This window comes from Petaurus breviceps, unplaced genomic scaffold, assembly GCF_028583685.1.
Source record: "Petaurus breviceps papuanus isolate PSGF00001 unplaced genomic scaffold, PetGlider_PUasm1.0 79, whole genome shotgun sequence".
Lineage (NCBI taxonomy): Eukaryota > Metazoa > Chordata > Mammalia > Diprotodontia > Petauridae > Petaurus > Petaurus breviceps.
The window spans coordinates 7,523,708-7,551,399 of NW_027186523.1; the positions used below are offsets into that span (position 1 = coordinate 7,523,708).

A 27,692-nucleotide genomic window follows, 5' to 3' on the forward strand; every position below is an offset into this window, starting at 1 on the left:
CATGGAACCATAGATTAAAAGTTAATTGGAAACCAAAGAATCTAATCCTAAAATGAGTAAATCAAAGAACAAGTCATAGAAACAATGAATAATTTCATTAAAGGGAATGACAACAATGAGATAACATTCCAAAATATATGGCATGCAGCCCAAACTATACTTAGGGGAAAATTTATATCTCTAAATACATACATCAGTAAAGGAAAGAACAGATCAACTAAAAAGAAAATTAAAAATGCAATAAAAACCTAGAAAAATAACAAATTAAAAATCCCTAATTAATCACAAATGTGGAAATCCTGAAAATCAAAGGAGAGATTAATGAAATTGAAAGTAAAAAAAAAAAATAATTGTACTACTAAAGCCAGTAACTGGTTTTGTGGGAAAACCCAATAAAATAGACAAAACATTGGTTAATTTAGTTTTTAAAAAAGAAGAAAAGTAAATTACAAGTATAAAAATTAAAAAGGTGAATGCACTACCAATGAAGATGAAATTAAAGCAATTATCAGGAGTTATTTTGCTCAATTATATGACAGCAAAACTGACAATCTAAGTGAAATGAATGATGACAAAAAATACATATAAACTGCCCAGATTAACAGAAAAGAAAGTACTTAGAAAACCCTACATTAGAAAAAAAAATTGAATGAGTCAAAAATTAGCTCCCTAAGAAAAATTCTGAGGACCAGATGAATTTACAAGTGAATTTGCCAAACATTTAAGCAGCTATTAATTTTAATACTGTATAAATTATTTGAAAAATAGGCAAAGGAATCTTAATATAGTTTGAAATCTAGGACTCCTAGGATGCTTAACTTGACATTTTTTAATTGATTCCCTTGATGTTGACCTTTTGTTCTTCCAAATGAATTTCGTTCTTATTTTTTCTAGTTCTATAAAATAATTCTTTGGTAGTTTGATTGGTATGGCACTGAATAGATAAATTAACTTACATAGGAGTATAATTTTTAGTATTATTGGCTTGGCCTACCCATGAACAATTAATATTTATCCAATAACTTAGATCTGTCTTTATTTGTATGAAAAGTGTTTTGTAATTGTGTTCATATAATACCTGGTATTGTCTATAGTTGTTTTTAATTTTTTTAAAAAAATTATTAACTATTAGTTTACAACATTCAGTTCCACAATTTTTGAGTTCCAAATTTTCTCTCCCCCCATAACATCTCTCCCACCCCCATGGTGACATGCAATCTTATATAGGTTCTATGTATACCTTCACATTAAAGTTCAGTCAAGTTTTAAAGAAGTATAACCAATAGAATGAATACAAAAGAAGAAGAAACAAAACAAAACAAAAAAGAGAGAGAGCAAGTAGTTTATTTCAATCTGCATTGAGACTCTATAAATCTTTCTCTGGCCTTTTCCATCACTCCTTTGGAGTTGTCATAACTTTGCATTGCTGAGATAAACCCAGTCTATCAAAGTCAGTTATCACAGATAAGATGTGTCCATAATTAGGTACAATGTTCTCCTGGTTCTGCTCTCTTCACTAAGCTTCAGTTTATATAAGTCTCTCCAGGTTATTATGAAGACCATCTGTTCCTCATTTCTTATAGCATACTAGTATTCCATTACATTCATATACCACAATTGTTTAGCCATTCCCCAATTGATGGGCATCCCCTTGATTTCCAATTTTTTGCCACCACAAAAAGAGCTGCTATAAATATTTTTTTCAAATGCTTTATTAACTTCTGATTTACATCATTCATTTCCGCCAGATTTTGAGTTACAAATTTTCTCCCCATTTTTCCCCTACCCACCGCCCCAAAATAGCAGTCCCATAGGATATCCCCTCCTCCAATCTGCTCGTTCCCATATCTTCTCCCATACCCCCTTCAACTTTTCCAGTAGGGCATGGTGGATCTCTATGCCCCAGTGCCTGTATATCTTATTTCCCAATTACATGTAAAATACTATAATATTATTAATAATAGTACATATGTATATATATGTATATATACACACACACACATATATATATATATATATATATATATATATATATATATATATTTGATTTTAAAACTTTGAATTCCAGATTCATTCCCTTCCTCCCTTGTCACCCACCCTTACTGGGAAGATAAGCAATTCCGTTTAGGCTGTACATGTGTAGCTATGTAAAACATTACCATAGTAGATATATTGTAAAAGACTGATTATGTTTCCCCCCCTCCTATCCCACCTCCCACTTGTCCTATTCTCTACTTTGATCCTGTCTCTTTTCAAAAGTGGGTACTTCCAACTTCCCTCCCCCCCCCAGCCTGCCCTCCCTTCCATCATCCCCCTCTCATTCCCTTTCCCCCTACTCTCCTGTAGGGTGAGATACCCTATTTAGTGTGTATGTCATTCTTTCCCTGAGCCAAATTCAATGAGAATAAGGTGAACCCATTCCCTTTTGCCTTCCTGTTCTTCCCCTCCATTGTAACCATTTTCCCTTGCCTCTTCTAAATGAGATAGTTTACCCCATTCTCTCTCCACCTCCTCTCATTATATTCCTTTCTCAGCTCTTGATTTCACCTTTTAAGTATCATCCCTTCCTACTAAATTGGACCTGTGCCCTCTATCTATGTATACCTGTAAACATATATACACACATTCACATATGTATTCATATGCCCATATACCCTCCTATATAGACACACACACACACATATAAATATATATATTTCTATTCCCTTCAACTATTTTCTTACTGAGAAAAGTTTCATCAGTTACAATTATCATTTTTTCATGTAGGAATGTAAATAGTTAAACTTTGATAAGTTCCTTTTGATTTCTTTTCCCTGTTTACCTTCTCATGCTTATCTTGATTCTTATATCTGAATATCAAATTTTCTATTCAACTCTGGTTTTTTCATCAAGAATACTTGAAAGTCCTCTATTCCACTGAATGACCATATTTTCCCCTGAAACATGATACTCAGTTTTGCTGGGTAGTTGATTGTTGTTTTTAATCCCAGCTTCTTTGACCTCTGGAATATCATATTCCAAGCCCTTTGGTCCCTCAGTGTAGAAGCTGACAGATCTTGTGTTATCCTGATTGTGTTTCCACAGTATTCAAATGTTTTTTTCCTGGCTGCTTGTAATATTTCCTCCTTGATCTAGGAACTCTGGAACCTGGCTATAATATTCCTGGGAATTTTCTTTTTGGGATCGTTTTTAGGAGTTGAATGGATTCTTTCAACCTCTATTTTGCCCTCTGGTTCTAAAACACCAGGGCAGTTTTCCTTGAGAATTTCTTGGAGGATGATTTCTAGGTTCTTTCTTTGATCATGGCTTTCAGGTAGTCCAATAATTTTTAAATGATCTCTCCTGGATCTATTTTCCAGGTCAGTGGTTCTTCCCATGAGATATTTCACATTGCCTTATATTCTTTCGTTTGTTTGGATCTGTTTAACAGCATCTTGATTTCTCATAACATCATTAGCTTCCATTTGTTGCGATCTAATTCTGAAGGAATGATTCTCTTCAGTGAGCTTTTGAGATTCTTTTTCCTTCTGGTAAATTCGGCTTTTTAAGGCATTCTTCTCCTCATTGCCTTTTTGATCCTCTTTTGCCATTTGAGTTAGTCTACCTTTTAAGGTGGTATTTTCCTCAGTCAGGCTGTTGACTCCCATTTCATAATTTTCTTGCAACGTTCTCATTTCTCTTCCCAATTTTTCCTCCACTTCTCTCATTTGCTTCTTAAGGTCCTCTATGGCCTGTAACCAGCTCGTATTTTTCTTTGAAGCTTTTGGTGCAGGAGTTCTAACTTCATTGTCTTCCTCCTGTTCCATGCTTTGATCCTTTTTGCCACCAAAATAGGAGTGTAAAGTTGGGTTGCTCTGTTTATTTTGCTTCCTTTGCCTGCTTATGTTGCCACTCCATCACTTGACCCCTGGGCTTTTTGCCACAGTAGTACTCTGCCACCAGATAGGGGAGCTTCGTCCCAAACACTGGGGTTTTCTCAGCTGCCGAAGATATTAGTTGGGTGCCCTCTCTGAAGCCTCCACACACTCTAACAAGCTGGTTGCACCCCCTAGGACCTCCACTCTAGACCACAATCCAGATCCAAGTAGGTTAAAGCAAGAAACCCCTCAGACTGGTCACTTGGTCCCCCTACACTCTGCAGGCCAGGAGCTGAAACTGCCATGTGGGGGTGGCTGCTCGGTTGCTGGGCCTCAGCAGCTTCTTGCCCCAGGGGCAAAGGCCAACCCACTCCCAACTGTTGTATCCCAAAGTCCACACTGCACTAACCTCTCACTTTGTCCTTAGCATCTATGTGTTGATAATTCTGGAATCTGCCACAGCTGCTGGTGATCTGAAATCCCTCCAGCTGGTGGGTGGTCAGGCCTTCCCTGGAGCTAAAACCTCTGGCTCTCCTGGGGCTGGTCTTGGCTCCCAAAGTGCTGAGCTGGCCTATTCCTGCTGGCCTGCTGGGCTGTCCTCAGTGGGAGTTTAGCTTCTCTGTGTCATTTTGTGGGTTCTGTAGCTCCAAAGTTTGTTCAGAGGCCCCTTTTACATGAATTGGGGGAGGTGGAAGCTGGAGCCCCGTGGAAGTCCTGTTTCTCTATAAATATTTTTTCTACAGTTGTTTTAAATGGAATTTTTCTTTCTATCTCTTGCTAACGGGTGTTGTTAGTAGTATATATGAGTGGTAGTATATGTATGACAGTTTATGTATGCTTATTTCATATTCTGGGCAGCTAGATGGTGCAGTGGATAGGTGTAGACTGAAGTAAACTACTTTCTCTCTCTTTTTTGTTTTGTTTTGTTTCTTCTTCCTTGTCAAGTTAGGCAGCTTAGCAGTTCTAGATTTCAAGCTATATTACAAATATTCAGAATAATCTGGTTCTGTCTAAGAAATAGAGTGGTGGCTCATTGGAATAGATTAGATGCAGTAATAAATAAACATGGCAATCTAATGTTTGATAGATCCAAAGATTCAAGCTTTTGGAGTAAGAACTCAATATTTGACAAAAAAAACTGCTGGGAAAACTGAAAAGCAGTTTGGCAGAAAATAGGCATAGGCCAACATTTCACACTGAATAGTTAGATAAGGTCAAAATGGGTAAATGATTTAGATATAAATGGTGATAGCAAAAGTAATTTGAGGGAAAATAGAAAACTATATCTGTCAGATCTATGGATATGGGAAGAGTTTATGACCAAAGAAGAGGTAGAGAGAATAATAATTTTGATTACATGAAATTGAAAAGCTTTTGCACAAAGCAAATACAACTAAAATTGGAAGAAAAATGGGAAAGTGGAGAAAAATTATAGCAAGTTTCACTAATAAAAGTCTCATTTCTCAAATGTATAGGGAACTGTGCCAAATATATAAAAATAAGAGCCATTCCTCAGTTGATAAATGGTCAAGAGATATGAACATGAAGTTTTCAGTAGATGAAATTAAAGCTATCAATAGTCATAGGAAAAAATGCTCTAAATCACTATTGATTAGAGAAATGTAAATTAAAATGACTGAGATACTTCCTCATACTTAGGTTGGCTAACATGACATAAAAGAAAAAGGGAAAATGCTGAAGGAAATGTAGAAAAATTGGAACACTAACGCATGGTTAGTAGAGTTGTGAGTCTAGTCACTATGGAGAACAATTTAAAACTGTGACCAAAGGGTTATAAAACTATGCATACCTTATAACTCAGCAATACCACTACTGGGTCTGGATCCCAAAGAGATTATGGAAAACAGAAAAGGTCCTATTTTTACAAAAATATTTATAGCAGCTCTTTTTTTGTGGTAGCAAAGAATTGGAAATCAAGGAGATGCCCATCAACTGGGGAATGGCTAAACTAGTTGTGGTATATGATTGTAGTGGAATACTATTGGGCTATAAAAAATGACAAAAAGTATGGTTTCAGAAAACCAGGGAAGACTTACATGAACTCATGCAAAATGAAATGAACAGAAGCAAGAGAACATTGTACACAGTAGAGAAATATTGTAAGTGTGATCGACAGAAAGACTTAGCTACTTTGATTCAGAAAATGATTCATGACAATTTCAAAATTGTCATGATGAAAAATACTATCCACCTCCAGAGGGTGAAATGATGAACTTTGAATGCAGTTTGAAACATAGTTTTTAAAATCTTTATTTTATTGTTTTATTTTGTTTGTGTTTTCTTTTGAAACATGAATAAGGGAAATATGTTTTGTGTGACTTCATATGTACAATTGATATCAAATTGCTTGCCTTCTCAATGAAGGGGAGGGGTGGAAGGAAGGGAGAGAATTTGGAACTCAGAATTTTTTTTAAAAGATTATTAAATTTTTACATATAACTGTGAAATATTTAATAAAATAAAAATAATTTTTAAAAAATAATAAATTCTAGGATTTTGCCAGGAATTGAAGGCAAAATTACCAGCCTATACTCTACACTCTCTTTTTTTCTTTCTAAAATGAGTGTATTTCTCATATGTAGTCCTACTGATACTCTCCTATTATCCTTGAACTTTCCAATAGGGATTATCAATAGTTATTCTGCTATTAAATCTTTCCATTCCTTTAGTTCCCTAAAATGTGCTTTGGTCAGGCTTAATTAGAGAAGGAAATAGCAAACCAATCCAGTATATTTGCCAAGAAAACCTCAGGGACAGTATTGGTGTGATATGGTTCACAGGGTCATGAAGAGTTGGACACAAGTGAACAACAACAAGGTAAACTCACTAGACTATTCATCTAGGCATCCTTTTATAGTCTACAAACACATAATATACTGGTTTTTAGGCAGCCTGCAATAGTGAAACACTACTGAGCAAAAGACTTGAAGGTAGAGAGGTCTGGGTTAGAATTCTTCCTCAAGCACTTAATAGCAGTGAGATCCTAACCAGGTCATTTAGCCTTTCTTGGCCTCAGTTTCCACATTTGTAAAATAAGAGTGCTGAATATCATCATCTGAAAGGTCCCTTTCATCTTTAAATCTATGACTATATGGTCCTGTACCCAGTACAAAAACTATGCAAATAAATGGAAAGCAATGCAGTGCAAACCAAATACACAAGACATGCCTGCCTGTATATAAAGAGGCTTAGAGAATGATTTAGCCTTGAACCCATGTCTCCCTTATTCTACTCTGAAGCTAGATGGTATTACTCTCTGAATGCTACTTTACAGTGTCAGAATCATAGGCTTGCAATTCCGGGACACCCACAGGGAGAAGCATCCTCAGATTACCTTTGTAATTCATAGTTTGAATATAATACAAGAAATAATTCAGATAAATCCCACCATTGGAGGGAGAATGTTTTACATAGAGGTTTGGTAGATAGACTCTCAGAGTTGGAATTCAGAGGTCATTCGTCCTAAACCATGGGATTCCGAGTACCATGATTTTCACCTCCACCAAAGAAGCTTCTTCCTACCATGTTTTCCCGATAATAAGACACTGTCTTATTAATTTTTTTTGACAGAAAAACACCAGAGGGCTTATTTTCAGGGGAGGGCTTATTTTAATGAACATTGACAGCAATTTTAATAAACAGGTAAATGTGAACAAAAAAATGTACCTTTATTCAATAATGAATTCAATAAAGAACAGGATGACGCGCTCACTGCTGCAGCTCTGATTGGATGCAGCTCAGAGCGCGGCGTGTGTTTCACGGGGGTGGGGGGTGGACGGTGCATGCAGAGGGTACCGTAATGTAGCGTGTAGCACAGGGGATCGCCTTCACTACAGTAGCAATCTCAATAGGGCTTATTTTCGGGGGAGGGCTTATTTTAGAGGAATCTTACACAGTAAGGGGAGGGCTTATTTTCGGGATAGGTCTTATTATCGGGGAAACACGGTATGTGTTGTGCATAGGGCTTATTACTTGCTCTTATTAAAAATAAAGGTTACAGTTGCAGAGAAAATATGGAAGATGGCCTGGTTTGAAGGAAATAGGAAAGGTGAAGGCTTGGGAAGGAGATTTAGATGGGGCTCTTGGGAGTTTCTTAATGGGATGGATGGGACAGACAGGTTAAAGTCTGCTCGCTTCCTGCCATTTGAACATCCCCTTCCCTGAACCTTGGCCAATTTCTGAGTCCATATTCCCTTCACCTTCTTCTACTCTGCTGAAAGTGTTACATTTACTCATTCTCTAAGTACCCTGCCTTGGCCAAAGTCTCAACTTCTGATTGATGATTTATCTTCAGATTTCAAAGGAGAGCAGGCAGGGTTGCTCCAAACTCTGCTAAAAACCAGCGAAGAAAGAACAAATCTCAAGGTAAGGGTCCAGGCTATATTGTCACAGTTGTTCCTGAAGTTGTGACAACTATTGCCTCCTCATATGATACTGAATGTGAAGCAAAATGAAACATGTTTTCAAACCCTGATGTTTCCACAGGAATTTGGCTCATGATAAAGCATACATATAAATGCTGGACTGGTTGCTTAGTTAAAAATTCCCTGGTAATATTATTAGGTGGAAAATTGTATCATTTGAACATGCTAACTTTATTAATTAAGACTATTTTTAGAATTTCTGGAAAGAGTCAAATCTGTTAACAGAGGATATTTTTGTCAATAACTTGCCAGGTCACCATTTTATTCCAGGTCTTCTTAATATTTCAATTCTAATTGAATTTAGATATAAGAAACACTTTTAAAATGCCCTTTTTAGTTACAGTCAGATTAAAAGTCCTCTCTAGTACTTCTGTGATTAATCAGCTTCTTTGGGAACTCTTTTCTATAATATCATTTCATATTTCAAACAATGCCCTGGCACAAGAAGGGAAGGGGAGGGGTACAAGTATTTATTAGGTCCTACTATGTGCCAAAAACTTTGCTAAGTACTTTACCCATTATTTTATTTGATTCCCTCAACAACTCTGTGAGGTAGGTGCTATTATTGTCCCAGTTTTACAGTTGAAGAAGCTGAGACAGATGGAGGATAAGTAACTTGCCCATAGCTAGTAACTTTCTGAGGTCACATTTGAACTCAGATATTGCTGAATCAAGGTCCAACACTCTAACCTCTGTTCCAGGACCTATCATATTGTTGCTCAGTCATTTCAATGGTTTCTTATTCCTCATGACCCAATTTGAGGTTTTCTTGGTAAAGAGAGTGATGTGGTTTGCCATTTCCTTCTCCAGCTCATTTTACAGATGAGGAAACTGAGGCAAATAGGTTTAAGTGACTTGCCCAGGGTCACACAGTTAGTAAGTCTTTGAGGCCAGATTTGAACTCAGAAAGATGAGTCTTGCTAATTCCAGGCCCAGCACTCTAACCATTATGCTATTTGCTACCCTAGGATGTATCATGGTACAATACTGAGAGTTCCTGCTCTAGACCACAAGACTTCTTAACCTTTTTCTGTGTCATGGACTGCTTTGGCATTCCAATGAATCCTATGGAACCCTTCTCAGAATAATATTTTTAACTGAATAAAATAAAATATGCAGATTTACTAAGGAAACCAATGATATCAAAAGTCCACAAAACATTTTCTAAGCAAAGTTCTCAGACCCCAGATTAAGAACATCTAGAGTCAAAGAATTCAAATCCTACTACTGATGTTTACTACCCGTGTGACCTTGAGCAAGTCATTTAACCTCTATAGACCTCAATTTCCTCATCTGTAAAAGGAGATTGGACTGAATGGACTGTGAGTCCATTTACATTTCTACATGTGGTCTGTTGGTTAAGTTGGAGTCAGAAGATCTGGGTTCAGGTCCCAGTTCTATGATTTCCTAGTGTGCTCTCTGTCCCAGGGTCCCACCAAAAACTCTGGGTTGACACACACCAGGTTTGATCCTAATGACCACCATCCACTACCATCCAAGGTAATCCTTATCCCTTTGTTTTGTTCAGGGGTTTGCTGGAAAGAGCTCCAATAAGCCTTGCCCTCAGAAATCAACAATCACTACAAATCAAGTCTTGATTTATTGTTTTGTTGATTGTTTCCAGACTGAAGAAAGTGTTAATAATGCTGAATAAATTTAAAATGTTTTTGCATACATTTTCTCCCCTTGAGAGCAAATTGCTAAACTTTTATCAGTAAAGGCGTATGCATCAATACTGCTCCATAAATATTGCTTGAGTTCAGCAGGGATACAGTAGAAGGCTCAGGGAATGACATAATTATCAGACTGTAGCATAATAATCATGATAAAACAGCATTTATATAATGCTTTAAGGTTTTCTGAGTGCTTTATATCTGTTATCTCATTTGAACTTTACAATATCTCTCACTTTATTGTACCTGGTCCAGAGTAAATCTGAAAAAGTTGTAGGTAGGGCTTGTGTTCAGGTTTCCAAAGTGTGGATGATAATATTTAGGTTTCTTCAAATGTGGTTAACAGGATTCCTAGACCCTGTACAGGTACTCAATGTATGATATGGATATTGGCTATGGTACAGCCATCCCTTCATCCACCAGGGAAAATGCACAAATATAAAGGATTCACAGGAGCCTATGAAAATATACAGAAACAAAATATTCAAATAGCCTATTGTGTTCATTAGATGCCTCCTACCACCCAGCACCTAGAAGGTAAAGAAATTCTTCGAGACTGATGAACCAATATTCCCCACTGACTTTTTACCCCATACCATCCAAGTAATCAGAGAAATATAATAGAGGGATGGCAAGGTCCAGGTCATGTCCAAATTGGAGTGCTTCAGAGACAGGCAACACTCCATGGGGGATATTGTTCCCCTTCTTAAAAAGCATGCCGTTGAAAGAAATCTATTCCCTCTGAAGCCTCAGTGTCTGACTCTTTTTTTTTTTTTAAAGCAATTGAGGTTAAGTAACTTGCTCAAGGTTACATGGCCAGGTGTTTCTGAGTGGGTGCTGAGTGTCTGAGCCCGGATTCGATCCCCAGGTCATCCCGACACTGGAGCTGGTGCTCTTACTCACTGAGCCACCTGACTGCCCCTCAGTGTCTGACTCTTGAACTCAGAATTATCCATCATTTAACCCTTAAGGCTGGAATTGTCTGTTTTCAGGATCACTAGTCTCTGGCTCAGGAAACATAAAAAAGAAAAGCAGAGCAATTAGAGATCCAGAAACTCTCCTCTAAGACTCAGTTGGGCAAACACAAGGAATTCATCCATTAATTATGTGCTCTTGCAGATCATCATGTTTTGCTCCTTTTGGTGGAGGGCAGAGCAAACCAACATCCTCACCCTTACCCCTCCCTACCTTGCCCATCCATCTCTGGAAGTTCAAGATTAAGTCAGTCTATGGGAAAGAAGGAAAAAGGGATGAGTTATTTTTTAGCTTGTTCTTATAGGCCAGGGTCAGTCTCCTACTTATTCTTAGTCAACCTATTATCAGGAGGCAGCCTCAATCACTAGAGACAAATCAGAGGAGTTCCCTGTGCCTTTTCGACCAGATAGTACAACACACATCTACCTCCATGTGTGGCCCTTCCATCAAAGGTCTAGGTTCCATAATCTATAATGTTAACTGGGGAAATAAATCAAAATGACCAGGGGCTCTCCAATTACCCTAATACACCAGTTATGGGACTTTGGTCAATTCACTTAACTGCTCTGAACACTTTCCTCATATTTAGAATGGAGATAATCATAATTTTCCTGCCTGCTTCACAAGGGTTATTGTGAGGATCAAAATGAGATAAAGTACATGAAGGGGTTTTTTAAGCTATAAAAGGGTGTACACATGTAAGGTGTTATTATGGTTAGTTCTATTGCTTAGTAACACTGGCAGGCAGAAAGATGGTAAAAATATTCCTCAGGGTAAGGCTGGCGAGTAATAGGATATTTTTTTATCTTCAGGTAAGTCTATGCTTATGAAAATATAATTTCATTTTAAGTTTAAAAGCATGATGAAATGAATCAGAAAAAATAGTGTCAATTCACCTTATCCCTCATAAGCAATAAATACGTATCTAACACCTTGAGGGCTCCAGAACAATTGCATTTTCCAGTTAACAAAGATTTTGTTTCACGTGTACCTGTTCTGGCCACTGAGAGGGCCATTAGGACATGACAAAGAACAATCATGATTCTGCTCAGACCAGAGACACCGTGTTTCCTTGCTTTTGCAAGGGTGGATTTTGGCAAGTGTCCCCCAAGTAGATTCATTTCATCAGCATTTTAAAATCGTTCTGGGGAAAGCCCATGTTCTGTAGTTACATTTCTAAGAAATTCTCCATTTCTTTGCCCTGCAGCTGCATGGTCTGTTGATTATTTATGACTGAATGCATCCAGCTTTCTAACACTCTGGTGAATTTTAAAACAGGAAAGCTATCCTTTGGAAAGCAGACAAAGCTCAGTTAATTGTATTTGCTCATTTTTTTTAAAGCTGTTTCCTTTTCAATATGGGCATTGGGCCAGAGATGAAGGACCCTCTGATTGTTTCATTGAGAACCACTCTTAAGAAATCTTTCTAAGTTTAATTTAGTCATATGCATCCTAGAGCACTGTTAAACAGCTTTATTTAAAGTAAAACTAGGGAAAAATTGAGCAGCGGTCTTTTTCTTTTTGAGCTACAACAGAATGCAAGGTATACAAGCCAGCATTGTGCATTAGAACTATTTGATTCTTTCCCTTTCAAGACATGGAGAGATCTTCATCTTCTCTTTTGGTGCTGGCACAAGTTTTTGATGTTCCTCTCCTGTCAATTAATAATATACTTAGCTTCCATCTGTTGTTTGTGAATTGAGAAGTACTTTCTTTTCTCTCCTCAGTTTTCCTCTATCTCTTAATTTGCTTCATTTTATTTTCTCAATAATGTCTTTACTTCCTTTGGGTCAGAATAAGATTCTAATGTTTTTGTAAAGAATTACTTCTATGGGAAGTAGGGACAAGAAAATTCTGACAAGAAAGTCCCTTGAATTGATATTGGGAGAAAGTGCTGACTGTAAAATCCCTTATTGGAATAGAGGAAAGGGTATTTCTACTTACTATCTTCTTGCCTTCCCATAAAGAATCCTAGGAGGAGAGGGTTTTGGTAAAGGGAGGGCCATAATGGCAAGAACCAGCTTAGAGCTAAACAAGTAAGTATTAGTAATGAACCAGTAAATCCCAGTCTGCTGGTAATGTCATAATTGACTATATCTGATTCCTAAAAATTAGTATTGCTGCAATATAAGGAGAAAGAGATGATGTGAAAATTAAAAAGCAATCTGATCATTATGTTAAAATCTTAGGGAGTATTATTTACTCAAATGGATATGATTATCAATAAAATATTTGTGGATTGACACATTTACTTTTCTGTTCCTGACCTATTATCTTAGGTGTGTGACCTCTGTTACATGGTTCCCGTGGAGAGCCCTAGCAGGAAAACATTATGTGGATCGATAACATTAATTTTTTTTTACAAGTCTCTTTTAGCTTGTATCAGTGCTCAGCTTAGACAAGATTTTAGAAAAGTTTGAGGGATCTTTTTCCTACCACCTTTCTCTCTTCCTTCCTTCCTTCCTTCCTTCCTTCCTTCCTTCCTTCCTTTCTTCCCTCCTTCCTTCCTTCTTTTCTATAGTCAACTTACTAATAACATTAATAGCTAGCATTTATATAGCACTTTAAGGTTTGTAAAATTTATACATTATCTAATTTGATTCCCACAACTACATTGGGAGGTAGATTGCTCAGAGAATGGATACTCATTGGGCAAGACTGAAAGGCATCATATTACAGTGAATGGAGCACTGGGAATCACATAACCTGCATTCTATGCCCAATTCTACCTCTTTCTAGTGAAGTAATATCAAACATTTTTTTTATCATCTCTAATATTTATTTCACTTTCATCATCCACAAAATGAAGTTAACAATTCTTAAACTCCTTATTCCATTGGGTAATTGTGAGGACAAAATGAGATAATATTTAAGTAACCCTTGGCTCAAAGTCCATTTGTATGGGACTCTTCTTTGGTGGAGACTGATTACTCATTGCTCCTCAACTGTGTGAAGTTCAGAGTTGTTGAGAGCTTAAGAGAAGAGAGATCCTGCTCTTCTTTCTTTCAGCTTCAAGACAGAAGCCACCTCTCTTCAGGAAGTGGTCCCTTAAGGGAGAAAAAGCCTGGGAAAAGGCTGACCTGTAGAAGAAAAGGCACCTTGATCATATCCCTAGTTCTAACTTAATGGGGTCTTTGAGAGTTTTCCCCTTGAATAAAATCTGAGACTTCCATGTTTGATGTGAGATCTATCTTTGTTCCCAGTGGAAGAACTTATTCACTCGGTGTATTGTCTAGTATATTCTCATCTGTAAAACTTTTCTGATTTCTATTTGTAAATAAATAGATTTATTTATTAATTGTTAACATGTGGTCTTTCTCTTGAAGCTGAAAGTCACAAGACCTGAAATATCTTTTCTCCCAAACTCTTGCCAACCCACAGTCATGGAGCACTGAGCAATTAATTCTACCAATGAAGAGAGTCCCATACAAATGTAATTTGAGCTGAGGGATACATATGTGACAACACTTTGAAAATAGGTGAGCACTATGCAAATGTAAGGCATTAATATCCCTTTCATTAATCAATAAATCTATCAATTAGCAAACATCTTTTAGGAACCACCTTCTTAGATAAGTTGGTTAGCACATTATAATCATCAACATAAAATTCTGTCCTATGTATGACAAATTTCTTTCATTTTAATATCAAGTTGAAACATATTCAATAGTTTATGAATTCCATTGTGTTAGTAATTTGGAGGAAAAGATTCTTTCTTTTACTGTTTTCCCTTATTTATAGCCTATGGTCCTGATATGGAGACCTTATACACTCTACTGGTACACATATCATGGATTTTAGAGTCGGAAAGGAGTTTATCTAGTTCAGCCCAAGCACAGAGAAGTGAACTTATTTGTCCAGGGTAGCACAACTAGTAAATTTTGAGTTGGAATTCAGTGGTTCTCTGCCCTTACCTAAAGATCCTTTAGAGCATGGGGGAGGATATTTAATAGGTAGCTGGAGGTGGGTGCCTTCATATATGAGTGGTTGACCTATTTCCTTCTTTTTCATAGTTTAACAAAGGATATACTCAAAATATACTAAGGCTTTAAATCCATGAATGTGGGGGAGAGTCTAGATGGAATGAGAGTTAGTGATCTGTGTAATACTTTAGACTTTATAGCTTAATATATCGCATAATAGTACATTTCATCACTTAAATTAATTCTGAACTCTGCCAGAAGGGATGGGATCAAACTGAAGTTGCTGCAGAAGGTATATCCCCTCTCCCTTTTCCCTCCCTCCCACTTTTTACACCAGAAAAAGAAGTGCTAAAGTCCACTGTGCTGGTGCTGTAAGCAGAGTGTCAGATTGTGGCAAACTCAGATATTCTGCTCCTTCACTGGATAGTTAATACAATGACATACTGTCTTCTTGTAAGTTTGAGGAAGGAAGTACTAGAGTCAAACAAGTGAATTTGAACTACTTATAGCACTGCATAAATCAGTGGAAACCATTCGTCTATTCCTCCTTTTAGCCTTTTCCTCATCTCCTCTTCCCTTTTCTTTGGTTCTTCTCTCATATACTTGAATTTTCCTTTTCTCTTTTCCTATTGTTGCTATGTATTGTTGGGCAGGCCCTATGCTTTCATCATTGACATTTTCCTCTAGAATCTCCCCTTTGAAGAGTCAATCCATTCTCATTGCTTCAAGCATCACCTGTATAGAAGACTTCCAAATTCAGAACTTCATATATGCCTCTCAATAAAGCTCTTGTTGCTTGGTGGGCATTTAAACATTTTTTTTTTTTATAATCATCACTTCAAACACATTTCCAAAGCTAAATTATCTTCTTTTCCCTCAAACCAGCTCTTCCTCCCAACTGTATTGTCCCTTAAAAATGCTGCTATTTGGTTGTTTTCAGTCATGTCTGAGTCTTCATGACCCAATTTGGGATTTTCTTGGCAGAGATACAGGAGTGACTCGCCGTCTTCTTCTCCAGCTCACTTTTACAGTTGAAGAAACTGAGGCAAACAGGGTTAAATGACTTACCCAGGGTCACATACCTTATTAAGGCCCAGAACTCTATCCACTGCATTACCCAGCTGCCCCTTTAATGATATTTTCATTCTATGAATCAAACAATCTTCACATTTTGGCATAATGAATAGAAATGCTAGATTGGGAGAGTCAGGAAGATCTGAACTGGAATCTTGCTTCACATAATTACTGGCTGTGTGACCCTGGGCAGGTAATTCAATCTCCTGGAGTCTGCTTTCTCATCTGTAAAATGAAAGCACCGGACTCAGTGACCTCACAGATCTTATACAGTTGTAAATCTATGATATTAGGATCTTTGACGTGTCCCTCAACTTCATCTCTCAGGACCTAGTCCTTTGGAAGTGCTAAGGCATTCCCTTACAGACGTCTCTCCTATACATTCTTTCTTCTTCATTCTCAGTGCTGACTGTAATAGTAATGGAATTTAAAGATCACCCTGTATTGGCTTGGTTTTCAGATTGATTGTGTTAAAACCCAGAGCTTGTGAATCCCACTTGTGGGATGGACTTGTTGACATGAAAAGAGAGGGCTGAACTGGGAGGAGCTGGTGACGTGAATTTAGAGAGGCACAAGCAGAGAGAGAGGCAAAAGAATTTTTTGGAAGCAGCATCGTGGAGGCAGAGATGGAGAGGATTGCTGAGGGCCAGTTCGAACTGCCCAGGACTTTTGAGAGCTGCCACCCAGAGCTGCCAAGGATGAGGAGACATGGCTGTTATGCTGGTACTTTGTCTGTCTGTTTTGATGTTGTTTTGCCAGATTCATCCACTGGTGAAGGACAGTGCTGTTGTTTCAGAGATCCTGGAACCTTGCTATTGGTTCAGGGGTCCTGAGACTGTTCTGCAGACAGAGAGTGAATTGCACCCACTGGTGAAGGCCAGTACTGTTGTTGCAGAGGTTCTGGAACCTTGCTGTTGGTTCAGAAGCCCTGAAAAAGGATTTTCTTGTTGTATGTTTACAGAAATCCTGGAAGAGGGTTTTGCTAATGTTTTCAGGGGTCCTAGGACTGTTCTGCAGACAAAGAATAAATTAATGAGGACACTGGCAATGTATCTGGTGGCCTTGCTAAGCTTTGTCTCCCCAGGAACAAAGATTGCTGAGAACTTGCCTCGGATCAAGATGAAGAAAAGACCTCTCTTTGGGTATTAAATGCTGTGCTTAAGCTTGTTGTAACTCTGGGGTAGATGGACTACTCAGTTGTGATCCAAAGGTGGGAAACTTTTGACTTTTTTGTGCTCTGTGACTGACTAAATGAATGTACTTTGCTTATGATTGGAAACTAATCTCCATTTGAGAAGAGGGGCTTTGTGATTGACTAAATGAATGTACTGCCTAGGGGTGGAGTAGTACTTAGAAGAGGGACTTTGTGATTGACTAAATGAATGTAATGTCCAGGGGTGGAGTAGTACTTGGAAATTATTGAATTACACTTGGTGAATGCTGTATTTTGAATTATGCTATATTTTGATTTTCTCTGTTCTTAATTTGTCACTGAATAAAATGGAGAGCATCTATGCTGGTATTTTGAACCTTGGGAAATTGCCTTTGCTTGGCATTACACTGACATCTCATGTGTTTATTGCTCTAAGAACTACTTATCTGTCCTCTTGGAGTTAAGTTCCTCCCTGCTCCAATCTTTCTTTCAATTTACCGATACACTAATTATCATCTCCCTAAATTATCACTTTGATCATGTCACTCCCATCCAAAAAAAATTATATGGCTCTTTATATTTTTCTGCAGAAAACATAAATTCTGTTGCTAAGTGCTCAAGACTCTGCAAAATCTGGTCTCATCCCATCTGTACCTTCTTATTCCCATTGCTTCCCAACTTACACCCTCTATTTTAGCCAAACTGGTCTCATTTTGATATAAACAATCTATGCTCATTTCTTTCCATGACTTTATTCATCCTATTACCCTTGCCTGGAATGTACTCCCTTCTTCTGTCTACCTGTTTAAAACCTAATCATCATTCAAGGCCCAGTTCATATTCTATTCCTCCATGAGTGAGTCTTTGAATATCCTGGGAGTCAATGATCTCAGAATCGTGAATCTGGAAGAGAACTTGGGGATCATCTACCTTATCCTATCTCCTTTCCCATTTGAGAAAACCAAGAGCCAGAAAACTTAAATGGCTTACCTAAAATTATGTAGATTAGTTACTTGCAGAACCAGAGCCAGAAACTACATCTTCTGACTTCTGGGTCACTATCCATTCCACTGGGCATTCTTTCCTCCTTTCTGCTCTTACAGGACTTGACCTCTCTGTCACTTAATAATTGACCACTAGTTTTGGAGTTAGCAAACCTGAGTTTGAATCCTTCCCTTCCTTCTTCCTACTGTGTAACCCGGGACAAGACACTTCATCTGTTTGGACCTCATTTGTGAAATGAGAAGAGTGGAGGCAATGGACTCTTAAGTCCCTTTCAGCTCTCTTAGCGCTATGACCCATGGTTTAGATAAGATATCCATCAAAGGAGATGTACTCAACTTTCTTAGAGAATGACTTAGTACATTAAAATTTTCAACATCAGAAAATACTTTCATATGTCTAACAAACTTACTGTTTTAATATCAGTTAAAAATTATTCAAGATACTTTATAATCATTAATTTTGAAAGTTTTATACTTTACCTTCATTTTACTGGATAAAAAGTGACTATAAATTCACGGAAAATCTCAAAGACCCCCAAAGAATAAAGAAAATCTTAACTCAGAAAAAATTAAGTTAATAAAAAATACTTTATAATTTAAAATTTTAATATAAAATTTGCCTCCTTTTCTCCCTGTTCTAATACAGAATTACATAGTATCATAGACTTCCAGATCTAGAAAGTTGCTTCAAGAATATCTGTTCCTACCGTTTCATTATTTTATAGCTGAGGCCTCTCGAGATGAAGTAAATTGCCTGAAGCCACATAGGTAGTTAATAGAAGAACCAGGACTAAAACCCAAGTGCTCAGAATCCTGGTCTGTCTCTTTCCTATTATGCCATTACCTTGGACATGTCCTGTCTACCAAATTCTCATAACATTTAATTGAGTGACACAAATCAGTAAGGATAGTACATTATATAGTAAGGGCAAAAATCTAGTTCTGGATATAACTGAACTCACTTAATGCCATTATTCATGATATATATGGTATATATTATTCAATAATATCTATAGAGAGTGAACTATAGAGGAAGGTATTTCTTTAGGATTCTTATAAATAAACCACTGGCTTCCATCTTAAACCTTCTTAGGGTCCTAGATTCAGTACTCCAAGGGAACTCAAAGACCATTTAATCTGACCCCTTTATTTTACAGATGAGGAAACTGAAACCTAGGAAGATTAAGTGACTTTCCTGTGGTCACTAAGGTGGTTCTCATAGGAAGGTTCTGAACCCAGGGCCCTTCCTCCTATAGCACAAGTACAATCCCCATGGTATTGGTCTAATCAGGGAGTCTAGACCAATATGGTCTATATGGCTATACCTGATGCTATGACTCAGATCATACTATAAAATTATATACAGGAGATCTGGACAGACATTTTGAAAGCAAATGTGAGACCCCCTATGTTCTTCATTGTCATCAGCAGGAAAAGACAAGAGCAGTCTTCAAGGATAATGTGAGCTTCTCTCTACCTTCTCCCCACCCCAGACCTACCAAGGAAGAGAAAAGAAGAGGGGGCAAGAAGGGGAAAGAGAAAAATAGAGAGAAAGCAAGTGAGACACAGATGGTGTCATACAGACAGACTGATAGACTGGAAAGCCCTCATATTGGCCTATTTGCTTATCCCCTCTGGTGGGTGTAACTCATTTCACTTTGTGTTGCTTCAGATTTCTTCTTAGCATTCAGATGTCTGAGTGATGGATGTGTTCAGGAGCTGTGATTAAAATGCACATATCTCAGCAGAGCACTTAACCCAGTCTAAATATCTTCCATGCATGGCGATTTTACACCCTTCTGGGGATGCATTAACTCTGAGTAACTTCTATTGGTTAAAAACAAAACCCAGGCTGAGAGTTACCCTTTGTCTCACCAGAGCAGCTTTGTGTATGTGTGAGCAACCCTTTTGCTAATGGATAGACAAACTAATGACTTAAAAGAAACTCTCCAAATCCTGTCTTTAAAGAACAGCAAGGCAAGGGGAAAGTGGTGCCCTTGGGAAATACTGCTGTTAGTTGCAGCTGTTGGCACCCTTGGGGTTAGCCTCTGCCCAGCAGGACAGCTGGGAGTAATTTGCCCCCTTCTTCTCCCCAAATAGGGAGGGGAATAATTTGGGCAAAGCCAGAGTCTGTAACATACGGGAGAATGTATTTTAAAAGATGTGTTCGCTAAGGTAAATGAGTTCAAGCCAGCACTGTAAATCCATGTTTTTAAAATCCTTCTTAGTCTGGCAAACTTTCACCAACTGGCACAGTTTGCCTTGACTCAGGATCACTCCCCACACCTGCTCTCCATATGATAAACAAACACCTCAGGCTCCTCACCAGCTCACACATCCATGAAAACCCAATAAAAAAAGGAACAGTTAGGAGAATCAATTGTTAACTTTCCTCTAAGCCCCCAACCTCATTTCTTTTAAGCCTGCTGCTTGATTTCTTGGAAACATTACAGTGAATTGAATATGTGGAGTCAACAGTTGTTCAACTCACTGCCTTTGGCCCTGGATTAAGCAGCACTTTTCTTCAAGCAGGACTTGTGTGGAGTCTATTGTCAGAGTGGATGGTAGACTTTTAACTACCCATTTCCAGTCCTCCCCCCCAATTCTGAAAGTTGAGGACATTTTAGTCTGTCTGCCATTGAAGACTTTGAAGGAATCCCTTACTTCTGGTTTTAAAAATGGCTTCCTACCTTTGACCTCATACAACATTTTATTTTGTATTTTTCTAGTTCACTGGAGAGGATATAGGGTAGCCTCCATCAGGGAGACCTGAGTTCAAGTCCAGCCTCCTGACACATACTGACTCTGTGACCTTGGGCTAGTTGTTTAGCGTTTCGGTGCCACGGGTTACTTGCTTTTTTCTTTCTTTTAAAAATTTATTTTATTTTCAATTCAGGGAATAAAACAGGCATTTTTATAACATTATTTTTTTCTTTTCCTAATTTTCTAGGATTGCTTTCTAAAAAAAAAGTTCAGAGAAGGAATCTATTTCCATTGGTTTGGAGTTTCCTTCTGTGGAGTTTCCTATATCCATGATATCCTAGGTCTTATGAAAAAATAAAATAAAATTCACTTATGTAATATCATATATTACAATTACCTCTATTTGTGTCTTATATGTCTGTATGACTATAAGGTCTATGATGGTCAGGAGCCATCCATGCCCTATATTAAACTTGTATTCCTCCTGAACAAGCCCTAAACACTGTAGGCACTTAATAAGTACAAAGTAATGAAAGGAAATATATGCAAAATGAAGGATTATGACAAGATGATCTCTCTTTAATGCTCCCTGAAAGTCCAAATCCTATTATTCTACGATCCTGTGGTCATACAGGCATGATGAGGAGGATCCAGACTCTCCAATAACCCCCTATTATGTTTAACCCATGGTCATGGTCATAATACCCTACTCTTTGACCCTGGATACATGGAGATGTTCATGTCTTGCCCAAATCATTTATTTTTGAAGAGGCAGGAAGGAGTTAGGGAAAGAGCACCCAAAGGACGATTTGTCCTCTAGTCCTAATTCATTCCAAATAATTGTCTGACTTTTTAGTCTCAGTTTCTTCATCTGAGCATCTAAGTGGCATTGTAGATACAGTGCTACAGTAGTCTGGAGTCAGGAAGACTCATCTTTATAAATTCAAATCTGGACCCAGACACTAGCTGTGTGGCCCTGGGCAAGTCACTTAACACGCGTGCCTCAGTTTCCTCATTTATAAAATGGGCTGGAGAAGGAAAAGGCAAAGACATGTCAGTGTCTTTGCCAAGAAAACCCCAAATTAGGTAATGAAGAGTCAAACATGATTGAAAATGATTGAATCATCCCAAAAATTCTTCATCTATTAAAAGAGGAGGTTGGAATAGATGAATCAATTCAAAGGTCCCTAGCACATCTAACATTCAATGATTCTAGGTGGCACAGTAGATAGAGTGCTGGGACTGGAGTCAGGAAGACATGAGCTAAAAAAATCTGGCATCAGACACTTCCTAGTTGGGCAAATCATCCAACTGTTATCTGCTTCAGTTTCCTCATATGTAAAATGGAGATAATAATAGCATTTATCTCCCACTGCTTAGCACAGTGCCTGGAACATAATAATGCTAGCTATTATTAGTAGTGTTATTGTTATCATTCTAAACATCACAAATTAACTAAATACCTTAGAGTGAATGCACTCTTGCTTCAAGCGTAAATAATAAACACAAAAAATGACAAACATTGAAAGTGTGGGTTAGGTTATCAAGGCTGGGAAAACAGAATTTAAATTCTAGATCCCAGAATGAGGCAGTTTCAAGGTGAAAAAGATTTAATGTCAGTAGGTTCTAGAGAAATCTGAGGTAGCAAAAGCCCGGTAGATAAATATAAATGTAAAGAGAGTGAGGAAAAACAGATGGACAGCTTGAGTGCTTCACTGGCATTCATGAATTCAAAGTTCGATTTGTATGTGTATGAGTACATGTCTATGAGTACTGAATAGTGGCTTTGCATTCAAACTCCCCTTTAACCTTAGCCCTGTGCTCAGCTCATCCTGTTAGCCAACTTTATTAACATGTGAATAGGGAAGGCAGCACTGGGCTCTGCCAATTCCAACTGCCTTTAAGTCTTTTTGAGCAAGTCAGAAACCACCACAAGGCAGAACTCAGAGGTTTCAAACAGGTCTGGGAGAGGGGCAAAGAGCCATTCTCTTAAGGTGTATAGAATGTATTACAGGAAGAATCTACTGGTGGGGCATTTCCATTTACTCTCTGAGATTATGAAGAGGGGTGATATTGTGGAAATAGGAAAGCATGGAAAGAGGAAATTCTGTGGTAGGAGAGGTGGGAAAATAACATTCTAGACATCTTAAGTTTAAATTTGTGGGATATCTGCAGTCATTGGAAATGTACAGAAGGTAGTCAGAGGTATAAGAGAGGAATAATGGACAATATATCAATTCAAAAGACATCTGCATATACTTGACAGTTAAATCTATAGGAGATAAAGAGATCACCAAGGGGCCCTAGTCACTGTTTCAGGGACAAAAGGAGCACTTGTAGCTGCAGGGGATCAAGGTCTCTTCCTGGGTAAAGACCAGAGCATAGGCCAGGAGAGCAGTGACCACACCTCTCCTTGGATCAAGCTGTGTTAGAAGCACCAAAAAGTTATGGACTCCCAGAACTAGCTCCATAAACAGCAGCATGAAAAATCTGAAGCTTGGGACAGAGACCACTACACACTAGGAACAAAACCCAATCTTAAGGTAAATCAAGAAGTCAAGAAATTGGATGGAAAAATGAACAAACGTGGCTGTAAAAAGTTATGGTCACAAGGAAGATCAAAACACACTCTGAAGGAACCAACAATGTTAAAACAACTACAAGCAAAGCCTCAAAGGAAAAAAAAAAGTAATGTGGATACAAAACAAACAAGAATTTCTATAAGAGCTCAGTTTAAACATAAAATAAAATAAGAATGGTAGAGGAAAAATTAGGTAAAGAAATAAGAGTGAAAGAAGAAAATGATGAAAAAACAATGAACAGTTTGGTAAAAGAGGCACCAAAAAAAAATACTGAAGAAAATAAAACCTTAAAAAACAGAATTGTTTAAATGGAAAAAGAGATACAAAAAAATCACTGAAGAAAATTAATCCTTAAAAAGTAGAATTTGGTAAGTGGAAGCTAATGATTCCACAAGACATTAAGATACAATAAAACAAAATAAAAAAAACTAAAAGAAAATGTGAAATATGTCATCAGAAAAACAACTGACCTAGAAAAAAAATCAAGGATAGATAATTTAAAAATGATTGGATTAACTGAGACCCCCAATTAAAGAAAGATTCTAGATATCATATTTCAAGAAATTATAAAATAAAATGACCCCAATATCCAAGAACCAGAAGGTAAAATAGGAACTGAAAGAATCCCTATTACAAACTGAAAGAGATCCCCAAATGAAAACTCCTAGGAATATTAAAGTCAAATTCCAGAGTCCCATGTCAAAGAAAAAGTACTTCAAAGAACCAGAAAGCAACTATTTCAATTCCATGGAGCCACATTCGTGATATATTGGATTTAGTAGCTACCATGTTGAAGAAGCAGAGGGCTTGGAATATGATATTCTGGAAGGCAAAGTAGCCAAGATTACAAACAAGAATAATCTAGTCAGCAAAACTGAACATATTCCTGCAAGGAAAAAGTGGATATTTAATGTAATAGAGGACTTTAAAGAATTCTTCACAAAAAGACAGAATCTGAATAGAAAGTCTGACTTTTTAATATAAAACTCAAGATAATCACAAAAAGGTAAACATAAAAGAGAAATGATAAAGGACTCAGTAAGGTAAAACTGTTTACATTCCTATGTGGAAAGATAATACATGTAACTTCTAACAACTTTATCATTACCAAAGCAGTTAGAAGGACTCCAAGTAGACAGAGGGCATGGGAGTGAATTGATTATGTTGAAATTATCTTAAAAATAATGGATGGATAAGAAAGAGTGAGGCATTGGGAGAGGGCAGAAAAGAGAGAATGGAGAAGATTACAACACATAAAAGTGGTGTGCAAAGGAAAACTTTTAAAGTGTAGTAGAAAATGGGGATGGGGTGGGCAACATTTAAAACTTTCTCTAATATGAATTGGTTCAAAGAGGGAAGAATATACATACACACTCAGTTAGGTATAGAAATCTCTCTTACCTAACATAGAAGTCAGAGAAGAAGATAAGAGGAGGGGAGTCATAAAAGGGAGGGTGAGTAAAAGAAGGCAGTGGTCAGAAACAAAACAGATTTCTGAGGAAGGAAAGGGTAAAAAGAGAGAGGGGAGGGTAAACAGAAGAAAATATGATTGCAGGAAATGCACAGTTAGTTATTGTAACTGTGGATATGAATGGGAAAATTCACCCCCAAAACTGAAGTGGATAGAAGACTGGATTAGAAACCAGAATGCAACAATATACTGTTTCCAAGAAACACACTTGAAACAGAAATACACACACAGTTAAAATAAGGAGCTAGAGCAGAATCTATTATGCTTCAGCTGAAGGAAAAAAACAAAGCCAAAGAGTAGTAGCAATCATGATTTCAGACCAAGCAAAAGCAAAAGTAGATCTAATTAAAAGAGATAAGCACGGAAAATAAATCTTGCTAAAAGGTACCATAGGCAATGAAGTAATATCAATACTAGACAAATATACACCAAACAGCATAGCATCCAAATTTTTAAAGTTAATTTCCTTTACAGGAGGAAATAGACAGTAATATTATACTAGTGGGGGAAAACAACTTTCCACTTTCAGGGCTAGAATAATCTAACCATAAATAAGAAAGAAGGTAAAGAGATTAATAGAATTTTTAAAAAGTTAAATATGAAGACTTCTGGAGAAAACTGAATGGGATTAGAAAGAAATATACCTTTTTCTTGGCTTCATGTGTCACTTTCACAAAAACTGACTATATAACAAGCATAGAAAGATCACAAATAAATGCAAAAATATTAAGTTATCCTTTCCCAGACCATAGTGCAATAAAATTGCACTCAATAAAGTGCCATGGAAGTGTAGAATAAAATTAATTGGAAACTAAATAATCTAATCTTGAAGAATGAGAGTCAAAGAACACACCATAGAAAATATCAATAATTTCATTAAAGAGAAAGATGGTGAGACAACATTCCAAAATTTGTGGGATGCAGTCAAAGAAGTACTTAGGTGAAAACTTATATCTCTGAACATGTACATCAATAAAAGAGAGAGAAATCAGATCAATAAATTGGCCATGCAGCTTAAAAAAAGCTAGATAAAGGGTAAATAAAGAATTCCCAATTTAAATACCAAAATGGAAAGCCTAAAAAATCAAAGTAGAGATTAATGAAACTGAAAGAGGAGGAAAAACATTGAAATAACCAATAAAAGTAGGAGCTGGTGTTATGAAAAATAATTAAAATAGATAAGATATTGACTCATTTGAGTTTTAGAAGAAAACCAAATTATGAATATCAAACATGAAAACAGTCAATGCACTACCAATGAAGGTGAAATTAAAGCAATTATTAGGAGTTATTTTCACCAATTATATGCTACCCAAAATGGCAAATTAAATGAATTGAATGTATATTTACAAAAAATATAAATTGCCCAGATTAACAGAAGAGGAAATAGAATACTTAAATATCTATCTTAGAAAAAGAAACTGAACAAACATAAATGAGCTCCTTAAGAAAAAAGTCCCCAGATCAGATGGACTTAAAAGTGAATTCTGCCAAATATTTAAGCAGCAATTAATCCCAATGCTATATAAACTATTTGAAAAAATAAGTAAGAGTCTTACCAAATTTCTTTTATGACACAAATACGGTTTTGGTACCTAATCCAGGGAGAAAAATAACAGAGGGTTAAACTATAGGCCAATTTACCTCATGAATATTCATACAAAAACTTTAAAGTTTTTTAGCAAGAAGATTAAAGCAATATATCATAAGGATCATACAATAACTGAGTGGGATTTATAACAGGAATGTAGGGTGAATTCAACATTAGAAAAATTATCAGCACAATTGGCCATATCAATAAAAAAATAACAAAAACCATATGATTCTCTCAATAGATTCAGAAAAAGACTTGAACAAGATACAACTTCTATTCCAATTAAAAACACTAGAAAGCATAGGAATTAATGGAAACTTCCTTAAAATGATAACTAGTATCTATCTAAAACCAAGAATAAGCACTATACATAATGGAGATAAGCTAGAAGCTTTCCCAATATGATCAGGAGTGAAGCAAATATGTCCATTATCACCACTATTATTCCATATTGTACTAAAATGCTAGCTATAGCAATAAGACAAAAAAAAAAAAAAAAGAAATGGAAGGAATCAGAAGAGCCAACAAGGAAACAAAAACATCACTCTTTGCAGATGAGATGATGGTATACTTACAGAATGCATTAAAAACTAACTGAAATAATTCACAACTTTAGTAAAGTTGCAAGATATAAAATAAATCCACATGAGTCATCAGCTTTTCTATATATCACCAACAAAGTCCAGGAGGAAGAGATGCACAATTCCATGTGCAATTGCTGAAGACAATATAAAATACTTGGGAGTTTATCTGCCAAGACAAACTCAGGGACTATATGAACACAAATTCAAAACACTTTCAACACAACTACAGACAGATCTAAGCAATTGCAGAAATATTAATTGCTCATAGGCAGGCTGAGCTAATAAAATAAAAATAACAATTCTACCTAAATTAATTTACTTTTTTAATGTAATACCTATCAAATTACCAAAGAATTATTTTGTAGATCTAGGGAAAAAACAACAACTAAATTCATCAGGGAGAACAAAAGGTCAAGGATATAAAGAGAATCGATAAAAAAACAATGTGAAGGAATGTGGCTTATCAGTACCAGATCTACCACTATAGTACAAAGTGGGAATCATGAAAACAATTGGTGCTGAGAAATATATGGTTGATCAGTGGTATAGATTAGGTGTGTAACACACAATAGTAAATGATTATAGTAATCTAGTGTTTGATAAACCCAAAGATCCAAGCTTTTGGAGCAAGAACTCACCATTTGATAAAAATTGC

At 36.8% G+C, this 27,692-nt stretch overlaps 1 long non-coding RNA gene across 1 annotated transcript in view; it reads right to left on the reverse strand.

The window, feature by feature from the left end:
- The window catches only part of LOC138175734 (uncharacterized), a 53,181-nt gene extending 25,951 nt beyond the window's left edge, over positions 1–27,230 (reverse strand). The window contains exons 1-2 of the long non-coding RNA XR_011172074.1: positions 27,029–27,230; positions 26,419–26,454 (exon numbers count right to left, since the gene is read on the reverse strand). This is a non-coding gene — a long non-coding RNA (uncharacterized lncRNA). The remainder of the gene's footprint in view (positions 1–26,418; positions 26,455–27,028) is intronic.
- Between the last annotated feature and the right edge of the window lie 462 nt (positions 27,231–27,692).